The sequence below is a fragment of the Schistocerca cancellata genome, chromosome 11 (assembly GCF_023864275.1).
Source record: "Schistocerca cancellata isolate TAMUIC-IGC-003103 chromosome 11, iqSchCanc2.1, whole genome shotgun sequence".
Classification (NCBI taxonomy): domain Eukaryota; kingdom Metazoa; phylum Arthropoda; class Insecta; order Orthoptera; family Acrididae; genus Schistocerca; species Schistocerca cancellata.
In genome coordinates, this window is record NC_064636.1 from 117,623,761 (window position 1) to 117,630,869 (window position 7,109).

General features: G+C 44.9%; 1 long non-coding RNA gene across 1 annotated transcript; it reads left to right on the forward strand.

The window, feature by feature from the left end:
* The first annotated feature begins 843 nt into the window (after window positions 1–843).
* Window positions 844–6,262, forward strand: LOC126108541 (uncharacterized). The gene is made up of 3 exons (XR_007523546.1): window positions 844–1,031; window positions 5,546–5,715; window positions 5,833–6,262. It is a non-coding gene; the product is annotated as an uncharacterized LOC126108541 (long non-coding RNA).
* The last annotated feature ends 847 nt before the right edge of the window (window positions 6,263–7,109 follow it).

Consider the following 7,109-nt stretch of genomic DNA (forward strand, 5'->3'; position numbering starts at 1 on the left):
CATAGAAAATACCTGTCTGTGCTATTTCGTTATTTAATGCGTGTAATATCTGGTGTGTGAACATGGAAATGGCATTCTCAGTAGAGCAACCCTTATGGAACCCAAACTGTGATTTATTGGGGATATTATTGTTGCCAATGTGAGATATACGTTTTTAGAATACATCACCTTCTCAAAAATTGATGTCAGCAGTGAAATAGGTCGGGATTTACTGACGTTTCTCTTATCAACTTTCTTAAAGAGGGGTTTAAAGATGGCATATTTTAGTCTCTCTTGGAAAATGCATTAGATCAGTGATGTATTACATATTTCAGACAATACCAGACTTATTAAATGGGAACAAATCTTTAGTATTCTATTGCAAACATCATCAAAACCAGAAGAGCTTTTATTCTTGAGAGAATCTATGAACCACTTAATTAAGTTCAAATTTTCTGGAAGGTTGAACCTATCTTTTTCATTTCACTCACGTGTTTCAAATTTCAATTCAAAATGTACCCTTCCCTATACATAACCCTCCCCCCTCCCACCCCTGCACCTTTCCAACGCTGTGTATGGTCTCCACTCGTCTGTATTTCTCATTTCCACTGTCTCCTCTCTGTTTTGCTTCCACTGTTTCTTTCTCCATCCATCTCTCCATCTGTCTTATTGCCGCAGTCTCTCACTGACCATCAATATCTCACTCTCATTCGTCCCCACTGTTATCGCCTTCATAACTCTGTCTTTCTCTTTCCCTGCCATGTTCTGTCTTCCACCATCCTTATATTCTTCCTCTTTGTCCCTCACTGGCACTGCCTCCTCTCCCTCACGTGCGCAATATCTCTCTGCTACTCTGTTTCAGCGCAAAAAACCGCGAGCGTGTTCTCATGCCAAAGGGTTTGGTGTGGAACACGGGTTCATGCAGCTGGTTCCCCACTCCGTGTCAAAGTCTTTTAAAGGGGAACATATTCGCCTTTTTTGTGCTCTGACAGGCACTTTCTCCTGCTGGTCTGTAACACGGTGTCCTGCTTATACAAAAGAGAATTCTGCAGGTCAGTACAATCTGGAAAGGTTATGTATGTACTTCCCCTCATTTATATACTTTGACGCATATAAGCTATAAATAAGTACTCTTAATATAAGGTTTAAACACAGTCTCTTGTTTTACATTTATTGGGTGCTTTGCTTGATAACCACTGTTCATCGAAAATGCCCAGCTTATGATGTATTAAAAAAGTAAAAATGCTACTAGAAATATTTTATTGAATTTGTTAACTTTCCAAATATAAATGATGTTTTAAGTTCTTTTCAGGCTTATTAAAACCCTTTTTAGCCCATTCTCTTGTCGCTGAAGTACCACCTAGGGCATGAAGTGCCCATTTTGATGGACAGGGCGTCATAAAGTCTTATTAGTGAAGAAATGCTGACTAAAAATTTAATTTCGTCACCTCATAACCATTTGTTCACTACGTCAGTTGAAACTACACTTTCGCCTCAGACCTTTTATTAATCGTAACTATTGTAACCTTGAACCTCTGGATGGTATCGAAAAAAGTGCTCCGAGAATACCGCCTTGGACAAATATGGTGAAAATTTCGGCATATCTACCATGAATTGAAATTATAGAAGTGGCAATCCCCCAATTGATACTTACCGTGCTCAAAAAATCAAGTCTCTGCATAGTCTGCTCAGGAACCGCACTTGAAAAAATCGTCTTTTTAAAAGCTACCTAAGGTTCACCCTAGTGCACGACCGGCGCAAAAAGAACCGACCGATTTGCTCAGTTTGCCTGGACTGGAGGAAGTGCGTAATGTTTAAATTTGGACCCTGTAGTGTAAGATGCGTACGGACTTGCCGTGGTCGTAACACCGGTTCCCGTCAGATCATCGAAGTTAAGCGCTGTCTGACAGGGTTAGCACTTGGACGGGTGACCATCCGGTCTACCGAGCGCTGAGGGAAACTGAGAAGCCACTTGATCGACAAGTAGCGGAACCGGTCTCGTAAACTGACATCAGGCCGGGAGAGCGGTGTGCTGACTACGTGCTCTTCCATATCCGCATCCAGTGATGCCTGTGGACTGAGGGTGACATGGCTGCCGATCGGTACCGTTTGGCCTTCATGGCCTCTTCGGACGGAGCTTTTATTTTACTTTTTTTTGTACTGTAAGATAGCTACGGTATGCGCGTTCTTCCGACAGATATGCAAACGGTAGATAGGCCAAGGGCTACCTAAAACACTGGATCCTTTGTGATTAACAGAACTGCGAGATACGACCTCCTGAAGGATCGCAGTTTCTCCCACCGCTTTATGGAACATACTGGCACCAACCATTGTCGCACCCCGATCGCCACCATGTCCATCAGATGCAGCAAACGATGCTGTCTTGAATCTCATAATCAGGAAGCTGCAGTGCTTTAAAATCCATGAGAGAAATTGCCTTCAGAATACAAGTCGTGCACAAAGTTAAAGCGTGAGCCTGAGCTCAGTTCCATTACACCAAGCCACACGTTCTGCACCCAGAGAGTGTTCGTGTTGACTCTCGCGCACTGCAAAAATTTACCGAGAACGGCTGTTGCCGAAACCGGAACGACGAAACTCCTAAAAACCGAAACAGGCCAGTGGCACAAAGAGCGTACAGTATGCACACAGATTTTAGCGCTGAAATACCATCTGTAACGTCTCACACTACTGATGACACTAGCAGTTCAAATGGTTCAAATGGCTCTGAGCACTATGGGACTCAACTGCTGAGGTCATTAGTCCCCTAGAACTTAGAACTAGTTAAACCTAACTAACCTAAGGACATCACAAACATCCATGCCCGAGGCAGGATTCGAACCCGCGACCGTAGCGGTCTTGCGGTTCCAGACTGCAGCGCCTTTAACGGCACGGCCACTTCGGCCGGCACCTCAGCAGTTAATTCCCATAGTGCTCAGAGCCTTTTGAACCTTTTTTTTTTTTTTTGCATCAGGGTCCACTGCAAGTACTATCACAGGCGAAAGGTGAGAGCGGCTGCTCATAAGCCATACATCACGCCGGTAAATGCCAAACGATGCCTTGTTCGGTGTAAGGAGCGTAAACACTGGACGCTTTAACAATTGAAAAACGTTGTGTGGAGTGCCGAATCAAGGTAGACAATGTGGCGATCGAATGGCAGGGTGTGAGTATGGCGAATACCCAATGAACGTCATCTGCCAGCGTGTGTAGTGCCAATAGTAAAATTCTAAGGCGGTGATGTTATTGTGTGGTCTTGTCTTTCATGGAAGAGGCTTGCACCCCATCTTGTTTTGCGTGGAACTATTACAGCACAGGCCTACATTGATGTTTTAAGCACCTTCGTGCATCCCATTGTTGAAGGGCAATTTGGGCATAATGATTGAATTTTTCAACATGATCGAGCTCCTATTCGCAATGGACGGCCTAGGGCTAATTGGTTACACAAAAGTAACATCCCTGTAATGGACTGGCCTGCACAGAGCCCTGACATGAATCCTATGGATTCTTTTTGGGATGTTTTGCAACGCCAACGGCGTGCCAGGCCTCACCTCTCCTCACTGCAGCTCTCAGTGAAGAATGGGCTGCCATTAGCCAAGAGACCTTCCAACACCTGATTGAACGTATGCCTACTAGAGTGGAAGCTGCCACCAAGGCTAATGGTCGGCCAACACCATACTGATTACCAGCATTACCGACGAAGGGCGCCACGAACTTGTTAGTCATTTTCAGGCAGGTGTCGGGATTCTTTTGATTACATACCGTACAATAGTTTAAAATAATCTTACATCCATGACGATAATTTTGTGGCCTTTCGAGACATAAACCATGTACGGTTAAATAATAATTCGAGTCAGCACTCAGTTGCCGCTATGAAGTTCCCCAAGTACTTCGTTTCACCCAGCACCATGGTCGGAAGTACGTGCTGGCATGTCCTTACGGGCCTAAGGCTCGTTTAGCTGGCGAAAGCCGCTGCTATACTCAAGACACCCTCCCACCCCATCTGTTATATACACTCCTGGAAACTGAAACAAGAACACCGTGAATTCATTGTCCCAGGAAGGGGAAACTTTATTGACACATTCCTGGGGTCAGATACATCACATGATCACACTGACAGAACCACAGGCACATAGACACAGGCAACAGAGCATGCACAATGTCGGCACTAGTACAGTGTATATCCACCTTTCGCAGCAAGGCAGGCTGCTATTCTCCCAAGAGACGATCGTAGAGATGCTGGATGTAGTCCTGTGGAACGGCTTGCCATGCCATTTCCACCTGGCGCCTCAGTTGGACCAGCGTTCGTGCTGGACGTGCAGACCGCGTGAGACGACGCTTCATCCAGTCCCAAACATGCTCAATGGGGGACAGATCCGGAGATCTTGCTGGCCAGGGTAGTTGACTTACACCTTCTAGAGCACGTTGGGTGGCACGGGATACATGCGGACGTGCATTGTCCTGTTGGAACAGCAAGTTCCCTTGCCGGTCTAGGAATGGTAGAACGATTGGTTCGATGACGGTTTGGATGTACCGTGCACTATTCAGTGTCCCCTCGACGATCACCAGTGGTGTACGGCCAGTGTAGGAGATCGCTCCCCACACCATGATGCCGGGTGTTGGCCCTGTGTGCCTCGGTCGTATGCAGTCCTGATTGTGGCGCTCACCTGCACGGCGCCAAACACGCATACGACCATCATTGGCACCAAGGCAGAAGCGACTCTCATCGCTGAAGACGACACGTCTCCATTCGTCCCTCCATTCACGCCTGTCGCGACACCACTGGAGGCGGGCTGCACGATGTTGGGGCGTGAGCGGAAGACGGCCTAACGGTGTGCGGGACCGTAGCCCAGCTTCATGGAGACGGTTGCGAATGGTCCTCGCCGATACCCCAGGAGCAACAGTGTGCCTAATTTGCTGGGAAGTGGCGATGCGGTCCACTACGGCACTGCGTAGGATCCTACGGTCTTGGCGTGCATCCGTGCGTCGCTGCGGTCCGGTCCCAGGTCGACGGGCACGTGCACCTTCCGCCGACCACTGGCGACAACATCGATGTACTGTGGAGACCTCACGCCCCACGTGTTGAGCAATTCGGCGGTACGTCCACCCGGCCTCCCGCATGCCCACTATACGCCCTCGCTCAAAGTCCGTCAACTGCACATACGGTTCACGTCCACGCTGTCGCGGCATGCTACCAGTGTTAAAGACTGCGATGGAGCTCCGTATGCCACGGCAAACTGGCTGACACTGACGGCGGCGGTGCACAAATGCTGTGCAGCTAGCGCCATTCGACGGCCATCACCGCGGTTCCTGGTGTGTCCGCTGTGCCGTGCGTGTGATCATTGCTTGTACAGCCCTCTCGCAGTGTCCGGAGCAAGTATGGTGGGTCTGACACACCGGTGTCAATGTGTTCTTTTTTCCATTTCCAGGAGTGTATATTGCACAGGACGAAGTTATATGAGTCTTGTAGAGTGATAAGGATCCTAGTCGGAGTGAAACATTAATTTATACAATTTAAAGTGTATTATACCATGTAGAAAGAAAATTAACTCGTTTATTCATAAAATTACAGGTTCTTCAGCAGTCTGAAAATCTTATGAAGATATTTTGAGGGAGTTCTTTATTTGACGTAGCAACTTCATCCCGGCATTATGATCTACAGAACCAGTATTTGGCTAATCTACATTTTAATGGCGGTAGTCAGAGCCACCGACTTCAGTGACCCAGAGTCCAACACAACAGGTAACGTTTTGTTGCAGTTGACGGAAGTCTCGGTATAGCAATGACCAATAATTTTATAGTAGCTGATTAAATACATGTTCTATTTTTCCACTGAGATTTTATCAATTTATTTTTCAGAATACGTTCCAGAGGCCACAGTCGATCGTTTAAAAACTGACGATCCACGTAAGTACCGGTACTACTTTCCCATTATTCGTAGATACGTCAAAAGGGGGACATATTAATTTCACCACGAACTCCGCTCTGTTTTTTCATTTGCAAACCCTTACGGAGCCGCAGCAGGAAATGGGGATGTAGTTTACTACACCGAGTGGGGTTCCATTGGTCCTCTCTCGCCTCGTGGGTGGATAAATTGTTCACTGCATGTTGTAATCTTACTCTCCCACATATCTATATTAAATTTTTCTTAGTGTTCTCATTAGTTTCAAAACTTCGAAAGACGTAAGATATACAAAATAAAAACTTTTTACTTATCTTCATTTTCTCTTGTTGTTGACTCCAGTTTTTGCGTCTAGGGTACATTCTTGAGGCTGAAATTTTGCTTTTGCTTTTTTGGTTCGTGATGACTAAATAAAAGATGAAGATAACTTGAATTTTATTCTTTGTCGCATTTTTCAATATTACACTGTCTTTACAATTTCCACTTAATAATCCAAATTACGTTGTTAGTGCCGACCATAAAAGAAATACGTCTGCCTCCATCACACACATACCCATTACTCCTGAAATTCCGCAGTACTCATAATATTCCAAAGAGTTTACAAAGCAAAAGCGTCCACATACTTTCTTGTCAAAGGAATAATCATCAGTAACTTATAACATTATTTTATAACTGAATCCAGAAATAAATTTAATAATTAGCGTTAGATTGTGCAATTAATAATATGAATTTTAGGTATGCCACATATTTAGTAATTTCAAATGTTTCTAAAAGAAAGGATAATTTTAACCGTACATGCTGAGTGTAACAAGTTAATATCTTTTTATGCATTTTTGCCTGACATCATATGAAATTCATTTAGTTAAATAGCTGAGATACTGTTCACCTATACAAGTTACTTGGTATCGACTATTTCTATAAAAAAAAGGTTGTGTTAGGAACGGGTGTCCCATTACCATAGACAAGTGGCATACAGGATCGCGATTTATTGTAGCAACAAACCAACTAAGTGATCGAACCCAAAGAAACAAAAACAACCAAGCAAACACAAGAGATACGCGAAGATACGGCCGACCTTGTAGCCACGTATTATTTACTCAGATTCACTTGGCATAATCTTTGATAGCTTCCAGGATAATCAAACATTCTCTGAGCCAAAGGGGAGTAGACAATTTTAAACGGCAAGGCGACTGCGTTTATCAAACTATTTATCTATTAGAAAGCTTTGTAACGG